The sequence below is a fragment of the Diadema antillarum genome, unplaced genomic scaffold (assembly GCF_040938485.1).
Source record: "Diadema antillarum isolate AM-2024a unplaced genomic scaffold, OU_Dant_1.0 scf00000107, whole genome shotgun sequence".
Lineage (NCBI taxonomy): Eukaryota > Metazoa > Echinodermata > Echinoidea > Diadematoida > Diadematidae > Diadema > Diadema antillarum.
In genome coordinates, this window is record NW_027270996.1 from 2001530 (window position 1) to 2023689 (window position 22160).

Here is a 22160-nt window from a genome sequence, read left to right on the forward strand (position 1 = left end):
TTTGCGTTAACTTGCTTCTCTTGTTTATCGCCACCGTCAGGACTCCTTCCTCCCCTCAAGGATACCAGAGCTCCATCAGTTGAGACCTTGCCAAATATCCCTACTTCAGGCCCTGATCATGTTACCCTGAACAATGATGGTGAGATAGCCGTGCACATCAAATGCTTTTCCTTGAAACTCTCAATGGAATTATGTATATCGATGGTTGTTCATGTTTCAAAAGTATCTAGAGTTTGCTGACTATGTCATTATCATCACTAAATGATGGAATATATTGTATCTTCTCTTTCTTTCCCCCTCCTCCCCTCTCTTCTACTCTATCTCCCCCCCCCTCCTCCCACTATCTCTTGCTCTCAATCTCTCTTTCTCTTACTATCTCTCTCTCAGCATCTCTGTTTGTTTACATCTTTTGTTAATCTTTCTGTTTGAACAGCTTCTGCTGCCTCTGTATGGAGCATTTGAATTTCATAACAATTTTCATGATGGTGTCATAAATGTCCACAGTGAGAATATGTTTCTAATTACAATTATTTGTGCTACATTGGTATCATTGGAACTTGACATCTGACCATAAGAGACCACAATATCTTCTCAGAATGTTATGCAAAATTTGTATTAGTGAAAAAAAAGCCTTGTTTGCGGAATTTAATGCTAATTGATTGACTAATCTACAAAATGCAAACTGCACTTAACTTCTGGTTCATTAAATCTTCTTGCAGTACAAAACGATGTTACTCATTTTCTTTTTTCTTCCTAGAAAATAACAATACATTGTAGTTTCTTTTTCTCACTTTTATATGTTTGATGATCATGACACAACGTGGTTTCAGTGCAAACTACATCAGGGGATAATCCCTTCATCTCCCTTGAAAGTCCCACAACACCCATCGATGAGACAGCAGGGAGTACAAACACTGGTCAGCTGGAGCCACAGAGTAAACTACCTCTTACTCCCACTGACTGCTTGTGAGTCTAGGCCTATCACACTTAAGATTTATCCCTACATAACAATAACTTGAAGCATATTATTAGAATGTGTTTCCTTTGTCAATAAGAATAGGAAAAGTTTGAGCCTATAATTATCATTATTGCGTATTTCTACTCACATTTGGGTTACTCCATTGTCTATAGGGCATGCTGTAAAACACACAAAGGTTTGAGCATATGATATTGCATAATTCTTATCACAGGTTACTCCGCTGTTGAAGTCATACTGTAAGAAATAAAAAAATAGAAATATGAGTTCAGATTAACCACACATTTGTCAACCCATTGTTTACTTGATCATTGAAATACAACTGTAGTTCTTTACCAGTCAGGTCCCTTTTTCTTTCAAGTGAATATTAGTCACGTGTCTGACTAGAAGTAATATAATTCGATGTGATGTAAGTCAGCTACTTTCCTTATTCAATAACCAAGACAAAAGTGACCTTATATCCCCCCCCCCCTCCAAAAAAAAAAAAAAAAAAAGCTATTACATGTATGCGGTTGTTGATATATTTGATTAGTGAGCTACTTGCTGGTTATTCATCATCTAGCCCTCATTGTGTGATGGGTACACTATGCTAGTAGAAATCATAATATGGCCCAGTTGCTCATAGCTAAAACTCACCTGTGAACATCTTGCTGAGATGATACACCTGGTATAGTACTGTACATTATCTGAATTGCAGTGACACCACAATAGTTTCTCCAACAACAAAGAAAAAGACTGAGGAGCAAGTCTGGAAGTCAGAGCAAAGCCTGCATGACACTGTGGCACTGAGTCTAAAAGGTCAGTCAATCAAGATGGCTATCACATACCCATATTAGAGATGTCTATAACTGGTATATTTTTACAATGTAAGGATGTTTTGGGTTGTTATTTGTTTTTAAAGAAAAGGAAATATGCTTTTTGAATGAAGTAATCACTTGTTTTTTTCTGCGATGTGATTTAGTATTACTTAGTAAGTCCAAGAAGTTATCATATCTAAGGCCAAAACATGATTATAACTGAAAACTGCCTTAAAACTGTGATGAAAATACTGTCACTTTTGCTCTTCATCTGCTGCAAACATCATACAAATATATTTTGGACATGCCACTGAGTGAGATAAGAAAAAAAAAACCTGAAAACAAGAAATTACATCATGTATCATTTGTACCGTTGCAATAGCAGATGAGTGGGTAATATTCTTGAATTATTACTGTGCAATTCCATCAGTGTAGATGCTTTCTGCTGAATGTATGGCCTGGTTGTTTTACATTTTAGAATAGATCTATGTGTGCATGTATACCTTTGCATGCAAATAATGGTGTGATCTTGCCCAACAGTTCCCGACAGTAGGATTACCGACATTTTCTCAGAGGCGACTTCTGTTCCCGTGCCGCGCTACACCGTGAGCAAGGAGAAGGACGGCAATGATGCTGAGCTTGCATTACCATGGCAACCGCTGCAAGTGCCCCCAGAGACGATGAAGCGGTACAATAGATCTGTGGAGAGCCTGGAGGACGACAAAGGGCAGCTGCCTAATTTGGCAGTAGAATCATGTGCCCAGGAGACACCAGTGCACTTTCTTGAAGTCTCCATAGGTAGGCTGTCTAGCATTTAATCTGATACATCCTTTACCACATGTTCATGTTTAAACATTCTGATTATTCTAAAAAGTGCATGCATGGGAAATAAATACACTGAAATTGAGGTTCATTGTTTTCATTGGTGTAAAATCGATTTTATTTGCTGTTTTTTGTAACTGAGTACTTTATGTTATTTCTTAATTACTACTTTCTATTTATTGCAAATTTGATTTTTATAATGTGTTTTTTGCATCAAATCAGTTTACTATGTTAAGTCGATGAAAAGGATACATTTGCACTGCAAAGAGCAGTTACCCAGACTGAGCTAACCGTCACAATACTCCAATAGGGAGGGATGCAGTGTGGTAGATGAGAAAGACGTTGTTTGCAGATATCAAACTGTCAGTTACAAGTAGAAATTAGTTATGTTTGAAACAATATCTTAATTTTTGGCAGACGATGGTGTGGTCGATGTTCCTCTGGAACACATTAAAGTGTCTTGTGAAAAAGGACAAAACATGAAGGACACAAGTTTAGGTAAGTGCGTATACTTCTTTTTGCATCTTTTTGCATGTTTTATTTGTAAATCATAATGATTTAATCTAACAAGTGATAAACTGAGTTTGCTTTTTTTTTCCAGTTACACTTTACTAATGCATTGTATTTACTCTGTGTCAAATGCCATAGTATGATGGAAAGGGAGAAGTCTGGTACTCTCGTATCCATGTCAAAGAAATGAATTTGAAAGGAAAGAAGACAGGTGTTCTGTTCCATCCGTAAACTTCAGTAAATATTGTGCAGTGAAAAATATAAGCCTAGCAGTCTGGCAGCAAGCACTTTATGCACATCAAGTACATTCAATAGGTTTTAGCTTTTGTTCGTTTGTTTTTTAAGTAGCCTTTCTGCAGTGCGAAGACATAGTGGCTGACACTGGCAGCAATTCTGTACAATTTTGCTTCCAATTTGACTTCAATTTGATTTGACTTTCCATCCAGAGCTTGATGGCAGGCATCAAATGGCTCAAAATGGCTTAATAGCTGTACATGTTACTTTATGTCTCTTACTGATCATATCCTGGTGATAGTTTTAATGCAACAACAGTTTATAGTGCATATACCAAAGTAGGCTTTATAATTAAGTATTAAAATCATGTTCTACTCCAGAAACCAATGATAGCTCGGTCACAGTAATGGTTCACATTTTAGAATATATATATTTTTTTCTTGTTCTTCTTCTTTTTTATCACATAGGCATACCCCACTTTTCTTATTTGGCACCATTACATCATCTGGTCTTATCTTCTATCCATTCTCCGTTTCTTTTTCACAAACACTGATTACTCAGGGCTTTATACAGCCAAACAAGCTTGCTTTCATGTAGGTCACGTCATACTTCTCTTTGATCAACCCCATTTCAATTTCGATTTTGACCATTTATCATTACATGTAATTACTGTGTTATCACCATGTATATTGTTTGTTTTCTGCACATTGTTTACAAGGTAAAAGAACTTGTTTGATTTCTGTTGTAATGTTCATAAATGAGAACTATGAAAATAAATGAATTGAATTGAATTGAATTGAATTGAATTGAATTGGATCAAATAGCCATTTCGTCAATCCGTTCATTTGTTTATTTTTTTCCATTTCCAACGGAAACATACAGTGTATAGATATTTTATCAAAATTGAATACATACATCACATCACAAGTCCTATGAAAGATTGTTTTTTTTCCTTTGGTATAACCTGTCTCTCTATTTAGATTTTGGTTGTTCTACGTACTGTACAGAGTAAACAGTGAATACCTTTTGGTGTGGGTGTTTCCATGGATTTTGCACTCAGCTGAACTGGCATGAAAATAACAATGTGCATATTCAAGGGATATATCAAAATATGTACAAATTTACTCCTTTTCTATGAATTTGTAATGAGCAGATGAGGCCTATGGGATGAGCCCAGTTTGATATACTCAATTTGCAAAAGTTTGCCCTTTTAACAGAAAACCCTAAATAAAGGCAGTGCTTCATCTTCATTGAGAGTATTTATCCTGTGATACACATGTAGGATATTCACCTGGTGACGTCAGCGAGCAAAAAATGCCAATTGTCAAAAGGAGTGATGAGAACCCCATCGATTCACACAAGTGTGGTCAGAAGCACAAACATCCAGTCAAAATGATAGGTTCAGAGACATCAACCATTGAAAGGCAAGACTCTGGACAACCTATCACAGCATCGACCACATCCAGTGAATCATCCCAATCGGTAGTGGTAGTGAAGGATGATGGTGGAAGAGGTCGTCAGAGAAGAGAGATGGCCGCTGATCCCCTGGCCGACTTCCTGAAGCTCAGAAATAGATTGTCTGGGTTGGAATCGAGGGTGCCGTCTCATCCCCTGCAGCCTCCACGGCCAGCAGCTCCCAATGAGGCAATGACAGGTTGCTAGTGTTTCATTTGTCTTTTCCTGTTTATACCAACCTGTCGATCAATAAAAGGAGACCCAGTTTTAACAATTGTAACTCATTATAACAGCTTCTTGTATAATGTAAATATACCAGTAGAAAAAAGGGACTGCCTCGCTTCATTTAAAGTGGTAGCACATTGTAAGCAAGCTTCTAAAACTGTTATGACTGGGCTTTCCTGTACAACTGTGTTAACTTTCATGGGTGAAGGACCTACATATTGCACTCTTCTAAAAGATGTTCAGTTTTTTCTTTCCAAATGTCATATTTCCAGACCCTTCCATAATCTTGTCAATTTTCATTTGATTTTTGCTTTCAAGAATTCAAATCAAGAAGGGCCTTTGATTTGTTGGAGACACAAAACAAAGTACACAATCACAGCACAAGAAAATACATGTGCTTATCTTATGTAGATGGCAACATACCATATGTATAATCGATCCAACCTGCAGTGCTAAAACTGATCACTAAGACATTATGTTATTTAACTTTCCATGGACAGGTAGCAAGGAGGAGTTAGTGGTGGAAAATCCAGACACTAAAGCAACAGTGGTAGTGCCTGACATACCACTGGAATCACCAGCTGTCAAGCCAGAAAACAAGAAAATTAAGAGTAGGCTTGTTGAAGTAGCTCTCACTGGTGAGTAATGATATCCATAAGCCATCAGATAAGCTCTGTAAATGATGAAAAGAAATGAGAATAGTAATGTTAAAGTTATAACTTCAAATATGAATCATACATATAACATTATACATACATACATACAGTGCATACATACATGTACATACATAAATGCAAACACACACATTAACAATGCATCCAAAAAATACAAATATGGTGTAAAAGTGAAGAACCTATCTTTAATTCTTCATTTCATGATGATAAAATATCTGCTTTGATACATTTTGTCACTGTGAGGAGCATAAGTATGAACTGTATGGCATCTGTCTTTATAAACTTAACATGTGAACCGAGTCTTAAGTTTTCATCACATATCAACTTTCTGTGGTTTGCTACCGAGTTCAGTCATTGTGTCATTTGAATCTGGTGCATATTTTTTTTTTTTTTTACTTTCACAGCTGGTACTCAAAATTCACATAATCTGCTACTTATGTAATATTACCATTTCATTGATTGACAGCACCATTTCTTGAGATGGTCAGGATGCTGGAGGAAGCTGCTAACCCAGTGGTCAGTCATCTACACAAGAAGGGGTCACTCTCTCCATCCTACACATTTGCCAACCTCACCATGGACATTACCCGCTTCCTCCTGGTTCAGCACAGCAAGCAAAATGATGCAGCTAACCCAGAAACAAGTACGACATTTCTTGCTTTCTCATGACTTATGCACTGGAACAAGGACATAAGTCCCTGGTTTTAATGCTCTTCTGACTCTCATCTAAAGGTATCATGTAAAAATTTAGATTTTTTTTAATCTTCTTCCCTTATGAGCTCATTGCTTCCTGAGAGATATATCAGTTCATCAAAACTTGACGCCTGACTTGAATGGTTCCTCTGAACAGTAAGATAATCTGATGATTTTATATTTCTGATATTACTGGGTGCTAAATTTGTATTCTCTTTATGTGTGTGTGTGTGTGTGTGTTTTCGATTTCATCATCCATTCAAAATGTTCTGCCCACATGACAAAGTTTAAAAATGTTCCATCTGTATGAAAAAGTGTCGAAATTGTTCTTTATTCAAGACCTTAGGAATGTTATATCAAGAAAAGATACATGGAAATCAACGCTCTGAAGATTATATTGGCATGTTTTGACTGTGAGTTTTGCTGGTTTTGTGTGACTGCCCCTATCCAGAGGAAGAGTTCCAGGATAGCTACAAGCACATGATTCTCTTGCACGGCTACGTCACTGCAGCAAACATGATCACCCACTGTGATGCTGTCACGGCAATCATGCACCTGGGCACAGTTAGCGAAACCTATCATGCCATTCTGCAAGGTACACATAGCAAGACAGCAGCCATAGTCTTAGATTTGTCTATATAATAAAATCACTGACAAGGTTCACTTGTAATAGTTATCATGCTGTGTCATGTGGAGATAATCTTCCGTTTTGTCTTTCTCCTGTTTGAGGGGGGGGGGATGTGTTCATTGTATCATAGTGCTAGATGCTACATAAAGCTCGATGGGAGTTCCTAATGCAGCAGATTGTAGTAAGATATCCAATTTTCTAACCTGATTACTCTACCCATGTGCTTCACTGCTGAATTGACCATATGGCTTGTGTAAGGAGTTTATAAGTTATTATTGGCTGATAAAGTGTTTCAATGTCAATTTGACCCTTCAGCAAACTCATCCCCTGCTAATTTTCATGATATCAGTAATTTAATGTGCTAGACGGATTAGGATCGTTCATATCAGAGCTGAAATGTGAGGCAATCTCCTCCGAAACCAAATGTCATTGCCGCCTTGCACAGACTCTGCTTCATTCCTTACATTGGAGTGTAACTGCAGACCTAGCAAGCACATAATCAAAAATTTCAAAGAAAAATTGTGCTTGTACTAATCCCATAAAGCTTTGCTATTACATTGAGAAAAAGAATCCGAAATCATTATTGTATGTGTGATTTTGTATTGAATGCCCTGCAATGTTTAAATGCTTCAAACTGATGCCTAACTGCCATTATTCTATATCAACCCATTGAAGACTACCCTGAGTATACGTGTACATGGGCGGGTGTCTTTTGGGAAATATGTGTTAAAACAAAATCGGTTTGTCCTTAATTGTTGGCTTAGTACCATAATAACTATTCTTCCACAACATCAAAGGTTGCATGGAGCAGTTGAGGGTTGCTCTCTTTAAGAAGCAGTGCTTGCTGCCCAGGAATGAACTACACCCAAAGCTGCGTGAGCTGGCCAAACTTACAGGAGAATGGTTCCAGAAGAAACTCAAGAAAGAAGGCAGAGATCATGACCCAAAGGTTAGATAAGTTAATATATGGAGTGAAAAATATGATATATTGTGTTCAAATAGTTGAATTTCCCTTGAATTTGAGATGATGCAGTCAGACTTTCTTTTTTCAATCTCCTTCTTTCACTTGCCTTCATCATATGCAGGTAATACCGGCATTCAAAACAGCCATTTAAGTTTGTATCTAGGTGAGCTTTACACCAACAAGTCAACAACTACTTTTCTTGTGAATTACAGAATTATTGTCAGTATTATGTGTACCATGTGATACAGTATTAGAGTCCATCTAAACCTTGTTTAATTTCACTGTCGTGCCCAAACCAAGATGTGGCTTTATTTTTCTGAGATGTGTAGCTTCAAAAGAATTCTTTTTTGCATTAAATTTTCATTCAGGTGCTTGTAATTGCCCGACGTGATAGTGGAAAGCTGGCCGAAAGCATTTCCTCTGTGCTGTCATCAATCAAAGGTTTGATAACAAATATTACCATGTTATTACATTTTTATTATTGATTTTAATTGTAACTGCTGTACTCATATACAGATTACAGTGAGTGCATAGCAGGCCAAACAAAGAGAAATCCTTTGTCACATGGCTCTCAACTCAGAGTGTGCCTTTAGGAACAATTACGTCTAGCCTTTATCACAGCTGTGTTTATGCATTATAACAGACAAACTCTGCAGTTGATTCAAAGATAATACAACCTTGCCACTCTTTGCTTCCTGTCAATATTCTTATCATATAGGTGAAAAGGAAAGAGAAGGGCCGTGATGGGACAACCCTGAGTTTTTGATCGGCTGTATCTCAATAACACATTCTGAAATAGGCATTATTTTCCTCAGCTGCCATTACATATTTTCTCTACAGATAACTCAATGCTGCAAGACAGCATTGATATCAAATCAGCTATTTGTGAGCATTTCCTGCATAGCTGAGACCATTAGGCATAATTTCAATTTCATACCATTATGTAGTCCTTTAGGCCCATACCACTTAGCAGTCCCAGAAGACTTTCCTTTCTTTCTTTGACATTCACTGCTTTGGTATTTAGACTCTTGGTACCCACCAGAGATTCAAACAAGAATATACATGCACTGTACTGCAGATCCAATAGAATTGTAAGTGAGGCTTTAATATGAAACGAGACGTACTATTTCCATCATTGTTCACTTCTGTTTTCCTCATTAGTTTCCCGTTGTCTTTCTATCATTTCATACTTTGTGTATGAATTTGTTTGACTGTTGTGTTTTGTGTGTGTGGCGGGGCTGTTGATGCTCATCTCTGAAATATTGCTAGGCATGTCTGTGTGTGTCCTTGAGTCTTCACCTACAACATACACGGCCATCAGCAACATGCTGGAGAAACACAATGCCCTGGTAGCCACCCCCTCCCAGATAGATGAGAGCTTTCCCTGGGCCCAGTTTGGCCTGGTCGTGGAGTACGAGGCCTCCCCGAAGTCCCCCTGGAAGGACCTGTGTCTGCGTCAGAGGATCCGCCACATTGAGCTGAAGTGTGTGCAGGGCGTGGCAGTTGCACCTGTGTCTGGGTGCCATGGCAACGGAGGTACAGGTAAGATCACTGGGAAGGACAAGAAAATTTAAGAGTTTCCAAAATCGATCTGATTTGTCATTGCATATCCTTGCTGAAATTGTTTTTATTTGCTTTTTGTTTCAGTCCGATGTGGAAATCATTGAATGTGGATTAAAATCAATGGTCGAGTCTAAGTTTTGCTAACTTTATAATGAGCAAGTCATTGTGGTGATGGGTATTGTAAGATAGTTTGTGGTGGGGTGTAGATGTCAATATGTACGACCATCAGAACATACTGATCATGGCAGACTTTCCAAAGGACAATTTAACTTTTATGTATATGTTACTTATATATATTTGTTTTTGTTTCTGGAAAGTTAATCTCATTCTGTTAGGTTTCAGGGATATATAATCTTTTTCTATGCAGCAAACTATTCTGCTGATGAAAATAATTCAATAATATACATGTAAGTACAGTATTTGATGATTTTTAGTTTTGACTAAGTTAATATCTAAAGTAGATTTGTGTAGAATTATTATTCATCATTAACGTCCATATGCATCGGCAGGCATATATACTTACGAGGTATATGTACCTATACTATGTTGCGCTGTTTTACCTTTTCCCATATGTGCAAACTGTGATGATTTTATCAGAATGTGGAAATAGTAAATTTTTTCATGTTTTTATATATTACGTGACCAGATCTGAAAAAGTCTGTTGATGATAGAGGTATGAAGGTGGCTCCTCTTAAGCTGGTGGGATCTGAGAAGATCACACACTCAGCTACACTCTTACAGCTACTGGAGACAAGGTAAGATAGCAAAATATTTAACATTAGTCCTGATATTTTCTATCAACAGAGTACTTTGGAAATATTCGTTATAGATTGACATTTTATATGTAATGAAAAGTATATTTAAAGCATTACCCCTTCTTTATTCTACGCTTAATATGGGTAAAAATATTAACTGTGTTTGTGAGACAAGGCTTAATCCATCAGCATTGTGTACAAAAGATATTGATGAACTTGTTACCAACATTACATCACCTTGTCCATGCTTTTTCAACTGCACTGCTGTAGTGATAAATTATGATAGATTGATGTCTGTCAATTTCAGTCTGTGTTTAGTGCATCTTTCAGTTTTGTTGATGTACTGTACTGTTACATATAGTGTTACGAATGTGGACAAGCAGAAAACCACTGACTATGCAGAACAATTGTGCCTTGTTGTATCTGAAAACCATTTGCCTTCCACAGTGAATTCTCGAGGGGTCCATGTTTACATTCCACACGTGCCTAGCACACCCCTCCATGTTGACACTTTCTAGGGTTTCTCCTCTTTCCGGCCTTCGTACCATAACATTAGGATTTTTTGCATAACTCGACCTCATAAAGTACTGAGCAGGGCACATTCCAAAAAAAGTGGATTTCCGCTCTAGCCTGAATCTCTGATAAAGTACACATTCCTTGCACATTCCCTAAATTCTGACCATTCCTCGAATTACATCGTTTGGAATTCTATGTTGTGTATAGTCCACTAAAGATTCTATGTTTTACCCTATATCAAGGTATGCACCCAAATATTCTAAGTTTCTCATAGCTTCCACATAATTTGAATCACCTGAATACTTTTATAAGTTTAAAGAAATACACTAAGCATTGAGGTATAAATATCGATTGCTCTGACAAAGCAAGGAACTTCTTTCTGGTACTTCTCGAATCTAAAGACTTCTTCCATCTAGGACTTTAGGGAGAGTCTTCATGTCTTGCATTTACACAAGTCCTGTAACAGCTCATGTCAATCATGTGTGGCAACGAGAAGTATCTGCCAATAAACTAGCAGTTTGCCCGGAAATACGCTCTTCCATTTGAACTCCATGTTGAACCTCTCTCATCATGATGGTGAATTGCGTGAATGTATCTGCACCTTATATAACTTACTCTCTTCCATTGTGGAAAATCTGCCTGTCTATTGGGGTATAATTCCCGCTCGGCCTATAAATAGTGCAAACCCCCAGCAGTCAGTGCTACACACACATTTTCCCGCAACGATATCAATTCCTAGACAACATCAATAATGTACTTTTTATCCGTTTAGATGAGAACCACTGCTTAGGACACCACCACTAAAGACATATCTTTCTTTCAATCCTTAGACATAATGTCCTGATAGTGGAACGGTCTGGTGCCTACGTTCAGTCTTCCACCAGCCTTCCCTCCAAGCAGCCCAGAGCTGACCTCATCATTGATGAGAGAACCGGTGTCATCCTCCAGGAGATGGAGATGCTGCAGGAGGATGGGTCGGTGGAGCCTCTGGTGCGCGCCATTACCCTCCTCTCCCAGCAGTTCTGTGTCCTGTGGATCATACTGGAAGGGAACAGTGGTGCCAATAGGTTAGTATAGTGGTTGATTGGTTGATTGGTGAGTTGGTTGGTTGATGGGTTGCTTGCTTGCTTGCTTGCTTGCTTGCTTGCTTGCTTGCTTGCTTGCTTGCTTGGTTAGTTGGTTAGTTGGTTGGTTGGTTAGTTGGTTGGTTGGTGTGGTGGTTAGTGGGTCGTGGGTGGGTTTGTTGGTTGCTTGCTTGCTTGCTTGGTGGGTTGAGTGGGTGGTTGGTAGGTTGGTGGTTGGTGGGTTGCATGGGTTGCTGGGTGGTTGATGCGTTGGTTGGTTGGTCTACCAGTTGATCGGTCAATGGGTGGTCATGGCTGTCAATGTGGTCAATCTGTTGGTCTGTTTCTTGATAAAGTTTGTTGTGCAAGTTAGATAGACTATTGCTCAGTTAGTTTTTTGGTTGGTTGGATGATTGGTTGGTTTGTTGTTTTGTCTGTTTGGATAGTATTTTGTAAAGTTGAAAACAAAAGAATAAATATGGAGAAGATGCTTGACAGATCACTTGTTACAAAAGCACTTCCACTGACATGTCATGTAGCAACTACTCTTAAGAACCATTTCTATCATTGTCATTTGTTCATACATTGCAAACAACTTGAGCATGATAGAATCTTGTGTCTTATCATCAGAAAGATTAAGATTAAGAGTACATGTATGTGCAATAATCTCTTTTGATGACCAATGTTCCTCCTTCAGTTCAGTGTTCATACCATTCACTGCTACAGGTATTCTTTGGGAGGGAAGGTGGTTGCCAACACTACCAAACTACATGCTGCGCTGTCACAGCTTTCTTCCAAATCAAACGACTTTGAAGTGAAAGTGAGTAACTATCCCTGTCAAAATTAAAGTGTGACTGATGTTTGAGGAAAATGCATGCCATGCAGTGAAGACACTTGTGACCATGCATCACAAAACTCACAAAAGTCACATCATAAAATGTGACCCAAACTCAAAAATCTTGCATGATGACCTTTCCTGTTGGTTGATATGATGGAAGGTCACATACCATATACTAATAGGTCACTACATTTTCTTTTGTTGTTACAAAAGTCAATTACAAATATTTGTCGAGTGCATGAGTAGGAATAATATTGTATCCGGGGAATTACCCCCAGGCTAAATACTGGTGAGTGATAAGGTTAGAGTAAAGATTGGGTTTAGGGTTAGATTTAGGGTTAGAGGTTGGGTTAGGGCTAGGATTAGGTTCAGGTTAGGATTAGGGTTGGGGGAAGGGTCCGGGGTATTGCCCAGGGGGTAATTGCCCTCAAACCAATAATATTTGTCCGGAATTGAGTTGAACATGTTCAGTGCTGGTGAGAGCCAGTGGCCAACTCCACCATCAAATCCTCAGGCCAGTGTTTATGCTTCAGATCATCAAGGAAAACATACACATAATTTGTAGAAAGGCTCTAGAGACAAATTCCTCTTCAATTATATGAATGTACTTAATGCCATAACCTGTTTGTAGGGTTACACGTTATGATTAAAGTGTATGTAATGGCAATACTGTGGATGATGAATATATGTATACCCTGAGGGGGGGAAATTGATTTCAAAATAGGTTTCAGTGTAGATATTCCCCCAGTGTGTCATCTCATCACATTTCAAAAATTTCGTGTGATTTCTGTGAAGGTGATGTATTCTGGGAACAGTGATCAGACAGCTGCCGCCATTGAGTCTATCTGTAGCTTCAGCCAGCATACCGCTACACCTGTTTGGGGTCTGGAAGACTGGCGAGCAAGGCCGTGGGTAGCGGACCGTCTTACCAGGGTAAGTAAAGGCCCGATAGCAGGGTGCAAGTTCAGTAGCTTATACACCAGCTTGTGAATTGAAATGCATTGCATCTGAAGCGTGATGAGAAGCAGAGAATTAATGCCAAAGGCTTTTACACACAATCCCATTGAATATTTCAACTGGCAGTGCAAATTTTGAAAAATTGTGTTGTAGGAATATGTTTCATTATTAATGGTTACATCAGGAATTTGGTTTAAGTATGTATGCTTATTATGATTGAAACTTTGAATTTTGCTTGTCTTCTAATCAATGGGGCACAAACTAATCCTCTAATTGATGCTGCAGTCTATACCCATTGAATGTTGGAACTGGGTGGACTCTGTGCACAGTCTACAGAGATTTCAGAATCTCATGGGAATGGGTTAGAGTGACATTGTGATTAATCTGGACTTGACAGGTATTTACAATTGAATGTTGTGTGGGTTATGAAATTATCATATAATCCTGACAGCACCTTCTTCATCCTTCATCACAATCGCATCTTTATAAATTTTCTGGTTTCCTGACACGTAGCATGAAGAGTTCTTGGTCCGGTTCCCCTGCCTGAACTCGATGAGTGCCCAGATCATGCTGACGGCCGCTCCACTTCCAGCTCTACTCACAGCCTCTCTCAAAAACCTTGTACAGCTGTGTCCCTGGATTCCTAGGAAAATGCTTGAGGTGAGATCATAAAGACACTACATCATTCACACAATCATGATCCAAACCAGATGACATTTTCTTTTATGCTGACTACTTGTAAACAATATGAATTAGAATTTCTCCAAAACTGGCATACATCTCATCCAAACATTTAATACACACTCGTCACCTCTTTTTTTTTTCTTTCTTTTTTCCTTTTTTGGTACTACAACTTTGATAAACCTTTGATGTAAGGGAGATGTATCATAGGCAAGAACGATAATCAGATTTTTGGAATATAACAAAGATTACAACAAAGATCAGAAGAACACAGCATGCCAGTTTACCTTCATGCAATGGCCAGTGTAAGTCTTACTCTATTTTGTCATATATGAATATAATCTTATGATGTCAGTGAGTTTTTTTGATGAAAGTTTTGACTTGAAACTCAAACCTTGCAAAATTGTCAGTTAACTAACAATTATGAACATTACAATAGTTAATTATTTTTTTTTCAGCATTATTGAAACTTGACAAATTATATGAAAAGAGTTTTTTTCCTAATCTGAATGCAAGCAGAGGGCAGGAACTTATCACCAAAATGCTGCAATGTCACTATTGTCACTATCTATTTGATTAACTGCAAGTAAATACATTCCATGTAGTTTCACCAAAGTTTTGATATCATCAAGGGCATGTACGCTGTTTGAATGCTACTTTAATGTAAACTTTGAGGGAAAGTCTGATTGGCATACATATTTTCATGTGTGTGAGGCAAATGCAGCTTGAAGGTACTGTAGGGGCCCAAGAATCTACAGCTCAACTAGACATGTTTAGGCACCTGTGTTTTTTTGTTTGATTGTATTTCGCAGAGTTTCCATAGCATTGTGCATGACATGCATCCTGCCTCCATCACAAGAGATAGCCAAGGCCACAGGGACCAAGTCTTCACAAGGCAAGCAGCGGATGTGAACACAGTGCTCAGGCCCATCAAGGAAGAACCCGACCTTACAGCCGAGATTCAGAACGACTTTGAAAGAGAGCACTTGCCAGCAGCTGACACAGACCACTTTCTTCAGAAAGGAAGAGAAGACACCTGGCCTGGTATGCTGAATCAACACCGAAAAGAGTTGCACCATGCGCCTGTCCCTAGGGTCAAACTCGAAAAGGATGAGGGTTTCCCTTACTGCCAAGAGTCCGCTTGTGCCAACGCACCGATGGCAAGGTGCCACGTGCCCGACGACTTGAAGACACCCTTGGAGCTCATTGCTGCATACGAAAATTGCACTGATGGCAGTAATGATGAGTACCAGCTGTACTATGATCCATGGGATATGCCCGAGGGCTACACAGACCCTGGTACTTACAGGCCAGTATATGGTAATAGGTTAACATCTGATGAAGACAGAGCTAATGACCAGCAGTGCAACTGGCCACAAAGTGGACGTGCAGAGGGTCAAGAGTACAGCCAGAGAAACACCTCTGACCAGTTCATCGAAGGAGTGACATCAGCAGATGCTGAAGTGCCACATTCAGCGACATCCAGAGCCACAAAACCTCGTTTGAACAGCTCAAGACTTGATCTCTCACATTCAGTCGGGACCAATCTACAGAGAGATATGCTGGATGAGACTTCCAAGCCCCGTCAGCAAAGAACCATGCAAAGTCTCCATCAGAAACACTATGAAAGCAGATTTGTTGATCACCCCTCTGATGAATTTGAATTACTCTCATACCTTGGTCAGCCCGACAGGGAAGCAACAGGTCATGCCAGATATGCTGGTAAGTTGTTTGATAATTATCTAAAGGTTTGCTCCTTTGTTAGAACATTTAAGTTTTAATACTCACCAAGTAATTTGTAATCGAATTATACAACACTTACTAAATACTGGTGTGGTTTTTTTTTCACAACTAGCATATTTGTAATTGTTAACACATCCTGTTTATCATTTCTAAATGTAATCTTTCTTAATGTGGCAACGTTCACCTTTGTAACTAGAGAAGCACTCAGAGAGCGCAGACCTCCAAGCATGCAGCTCATTTCCACCACTGATCTTGTTCTTCCATAGAGATATCAGTGATTTCTACCCATATAACTTATAGCATTGTGTGCTGAAAGTCGCCCGATTTCCCAATATAGAAGCCTTTGTTACGTCATAAACCCTAAGCTGCACGGCGCGCCTCGCCCTAGCAGAAACTAGAGCACGCACTTTAGTGCGCGCATGCAAACCTCAAGTACGCGCAGCCTGAGCTCCCAAGTTCATTGACCCTACCTGCCAAAATATCAAAAATCCTTCATAAATTCCCCCAAAATTCTCGGATCACTACCAAAAGTTAATTGTTTGTTACTTGTGTCATTCTCAAACTTTTCTGCAAGTTTCATCCCAATCCGTAACTACTTTTGGAGTTATTTTGCACACGGACAAACTAACGAACTCATGAACAAACAAACGGTAACGAAAACATAACCTCCTCCCTTGGCGGAGGTAATAAAAGATCTTATCATTAGTTTTAATGCCATCTAATCTGCATTTTACTTCTCTCTTTTAAAATTTGTACCAGATGTTAATCAACGTAGATCATCATACAGCAAGCCATTGGAAGGTCCATCATCCATGAGGCACATAGGTGTGGCCCAACCGTGCCCAAGGGTCCCTCCAAACTTAGGTGGGAGCTGCAACAAGAGAACCATGAGAAACACAGGATCACATGAGTGGAGTCAAAGCCTGGAAGATGCCATGCGGGCTGGTGGTAGCTATCCTAGCCACATCTGGCAAGATTGCCCGCACCCCAGCACAGCTGTGAGAGAGTCCTCTGGCTACAAGACCTCCTGGCAGAAGTCTGAATGCAGGCCGACCTTCTTTCAAGGTGCCATTTCGAACAGGGTGCCTTCGAGAGACTTTCCTCTACAAGGTATCTGCAGCTAAAACTTTGACCACCATCCATGATCAATTTCTCAGAACCAATTACCATCTTAATTTCCTTATAGCAACCCTGCTCTGCATAACGGCATTCCTTGCTGACCAGGAGGGGGATATGGGGGGGGGGGGGGGACAAGAAACTTCATAAACCTTCATTATTTGCATCCACTTGGCACAAATAACTCACAATGTGCATGTTGAATCTGGTACCTCATGAGGTCAGATGTAACAAACAAGGTGATTTTGCTCATCCCTGTAACTCCTTATATTTCTTTGTTTTTGTACCCTGACATAGCAAGAAACCTAATTTAACAAGGTAATTGCCATATTTTTTCCTTTGTAGTTCCTGGTCATCATTTTTTATTAGGTGATCCGAGTATCCTCTCGGATCACCTTCTGTATCTGTACTGATTCTTTGTTCTTCTTCTTCTTCTTCTTCTTCTTCTTCTTCTTTCTTTATTTCTCCTCAAATTTCTTTACTTGACCTTTCCAGAAATCCATGCACAGAGCACGTCCTTTGGCGATGCCATGACAAAGAAGCGGAGGCTGACGTATGAGAAGGTGCCGGGAGCCAAGGATGGGCAGACCAGGCTAACTTTTCACTAAGCTGGTTGGCTCCTGTTGCATCACTTTTCTGCATAACCTGTGTGGCTGGGGATGCATGTGTACAGAAAGACCCTGTTCTGAGGTGGACTCATTGCTGGTCAGTAATAGATGAGCAAACTCAGAGACTGACTAAAATGAATGGACAAGGTTGTGAAAGTTTGACGCTTTGTGGAGTTTTCACTACCAGTGTTCAAAATGTGTTTGCTGCAAATAAACTGTGCCCTCTCAAAATCGAACCTTTTCAGTGACGATCCATGAAACAATGTCAGTGTCCTGGTTATAGCTTTCTGTTATTGTTACTTGTACAAGAATAATATGACCTTTGTCCTTGTAAAATTTAAATCCTTGCCGTACATGTGCATTCACATGGACTTTTATGAATAAAGCTAGTGTATGTCTCTGCTTCTACCGCATTACTCATTTTATATACTTGTAAGAGGCACCTGATGCTGTACACATGTAGAAACATACAGTAATGTGGCAGTTAGATATAAGATTTCCATTTGATTTGCATTATGTCTTTTGAGTAGCACAGACAAAAGCGGTTTGGTGTACCAAACATAGTAGATTAGTAGTGTTCTGTGATGAAAGTACAAGTGATGATAGCGTTCTTTCATAAGTACAGCAATGCAGAGAACTCAAATTATTTACTAGAGGCCTATGACAAATTGATTGGCACAAGAATGAAAATGTTAGCTTTCCAAGGATCTGTTGTGCTACTAAAATGCAGTTGCTGATGATTTGGTTTTTAGAGAGTACTGATAAATTCTTACTCCATCTACATAAATTTTATGATATTGATGTAGTTTATACACTTTAAAGTCTTGCTTTTAACAGGAATGCCAGTTTTCATGTAAGAGCCTGCATTCAGGTCCTAGTCGTATCAAAGTTCAGGCCCCAATGTGTACAAAATAGCTTCATGTAGATGTATTTCAGGCCCCCTCTTTCATGCTAACTGGCATCCCTGTTTTAATATTGTGACTTCATTCCAAATGTTATTAAAAGCTAGTAGTCGGATGAAGTTCAATTGATTTGACCCACACACAAATAGACATGTATTATGTGTATATAAATACTTTCAGGTATAAAGGTTAAGCACTTCATACAAGCCAGGCTTATTATCTACAGGAGACTTTGGGCTAGTTTTCACATATTCTTTCCTTTCAGTAAGTGACAAAATGAAATGATCCACTCCATCAAAGCAAACACATCTTAGGATGCAGCTGACAGAATAAAGTTGCCTAGGCTTATTTGCCATACATGGTATACTTAACTATAAAGATAATGTTTGGCCATCCTGTGTGTTATTTGAATTCATGTACATGTATTTTGATCTGCATGAGAACATTTGTATCAGGCAGTCTCTGTGATAGACGTTAATGTGTGTTCATTCTCAGACTTCCCTCGTCTTTAGCTTGAAATGGCCAATTGAATGAAATGTACCTACTTCCATACTGACAGGTGTGAAAATTGATAGTCATCTGCCTTTTGCTGATTTTCCTAAACCACCGTTAAGACTTGAGTGAGAATGTGAATATTTCTAGAAGTGATCAGGTAATATTGCAGGGTCTGGATCTTGGCGTGAGATTTTGTACTGTACTGAACAAGCATGGAAATATTCACAACATTCAATTTTTTAAAGCTATCTAGATGCGTACAGAAACACTCTTGTCCATGAAATTCAGAAGTGATATTCTCTGAAATAAGGCCCAGCGAAAACAAAAACAACAAAAAAAAAAATTATTCATGCTCAAAATCTTGCTTTCATTATCATAGAACATAACAGATATGTGTGTGTACGAGAATGGGAATGTTGGAAGGCAAGTACTGTATCTACTTGGCAGTATGAAGTATGCCAAGTACTGAAACATGTAGTCATAAAAATTGTTCTGCCGTGGGGCATTCAGATGTTCAAGTCGTCCCACAAACAAGAGCTGGTAAATACTATAAGAATTGGCTTGCCTGTATAGTATTCTCATGGATCTCATGTATTTGTTTTGGTAAGGATTATGGAGGCATTCTTACAGAAGCGCTTAACTACATTCATCCACTAGTACAACTCGGATTTTCACTAATAATGTTAACCATCCTGCAAGGGATCTTGTATGTTTTTTCACTTTCTATCTTTATTGCGGAAATATAGCCAAAAATGTATCGGAACCAACAAACTTTCAACTTGTTTTCTTTATTTTGAGTGCAACTTTGATATTGTTCTGCAGATTCAGCATTTGCATGGGGCTAGTTGATGGCATTGTTGGTAATTAAGACATGATAGCAATGGCTAATAGATGAATGCAGAGTGTAAGATGGCCCAGTCATGATATTGTTTACATTTCAAGCGATAAGGGATTCCCTTCCGAAGTATGGCTCTATGAATAGTTCTGAATCCAAATGGTCTCCATTCAATAAATTTCTTTTTTATCTGCAAAATACCACATTTGGAAAGGTTTGCAAACATAAGACAACACCAACATTGCACATTAATTTAGGAGTCTACATATAAGTTTGTCATTCCTATCTTCACTTCCATCTTCATTATTGCCATTTCCCACGTATCCATCCATTCAGAATGAGCTATAGGACTAACTGAAGCAAAACTCACTACTGAACTCAACAATCATCTCAGACAAACACTCTGCACACACTCACAAGTTTACACAGCTTCCCAAAATCTTCCACCTCAAGTCTAATCGCACACATGACATGGAATGCAAATAGAAAGTGACTGTAAATTTTGGCATTGCATGGCTGAACTCTTTATTTGCATCTGTGCACCTAAGGCATGCTCCTCAAGACAAATACAAACGGTGTATAAAGGTATTAAGCTGGTTACTCCTCAAAATGGAAAAAAAACACAGGACATGTGGTGTACTACAAGTACTCAAGACCTCACCTAAACTGGTTTTCCTCCTCTCTCATAATATACAAATTTACTGGTTTTCCTAAGTAAAATAGGGGGGAAATTATTTTGTTTTTTGTATTTTTTGTTTTTTGCATTCTTATATCAACACTTGTGACTTTAGAAAATATAAACAACTTGCATACCCTTTCTTGTGCCTTTGCAATAAAGGCCATTACAATGTGTGGGGTTCTTGGGTAGGTTATTTCTATGAATATAATTTTGTACTGAGCTCACTGCAGATATCACCCTCCCTAAATTTATAGCTGCCCACTGCTTACCCCAGAATCTGGGACATCTGCAACAGAAAACTACAGACAGGATCAAGTCAAGAGAAAGAATTAAGTGAAAACATTTTTGGCATGACTCCCTCATAGCATACTTCAGGATCTACAAAATGAATTTAGTCAGCCTGAATATGTTTATATCACATGTGTGACAAATCTAAGCAGCAGGATTTTTGAAGCCAGAACATATACATGTAGTTACTGCAGATATATGTCAATAATAGATGTTCAAAACTGTAAGTACGCTGGAGTCATGTGATAATATAGCCTTCACCTAGAAATTGAGTCTAAAACTAAAAGAACCACTCTAAGAAATTCTAATGTCATGACATCTGCAGGATTAACCATAGCAAATACATCAAACAAGAGTGAGAGAGGCAAGAATGTTTAACCCTAACCAGGCCGGGCTTTTTTGGGTGTTCTGTGGCCGGGGAGGGGTTGATTCAACCCCCCCCTGAGATCTCGGCCGTCAATCACGCAATCGCCATGAAATTTGGCACGTGCATTACCTGTGGCGTAATCTACCAAGCTATACAAAAAGAAATGGAAATTTTCGTCATAATAATTAATTATGTTAATATATGCATAAAATCATACATTTTGCTCTAAATCAGAAATTAAAGCTCCTAGAATCCTAATTTTTGGTGAAAACATTCTTTGTAGCATTCCCAACAATGTACTTGAAAAAAAAAATTGGTATCAAAATCAATTTCTTATGTATTTTATTGTTTTATGAATTTCTTATGTATTTCTATGTTTTTCGACCTTTTGTTTTACAATTTTTTTTCTGCAAAATTTATGACAGAACCTATATCAAGCATAATTATGCTAAAATTAATTAGTTTTAGCCAATAAAAGTGAAAATAATCATATCTTTATGAATAAAAAGAGAAAACTCAATTTGCATAGACTTTACACACAAAATCACGTTTTTGAGCCATTATCGGTCTGACAGGCATGTATAAAACGTTATGCAGTGTCGTAGTGGTATGCACGATTTTCACGAAAATGGTGTCAAAAGATGCGCGAGACTTGAAAGTAAAAAGTCAGCGAACGGCGCGGTCAAAAAATTTCGCACGGCGGAGTAGTCGCGAAAAATGTCGAGGGGGGGGCTGATTCAAACCCCCCGGCCTTTTTAGGTTTAAAGTGACATCC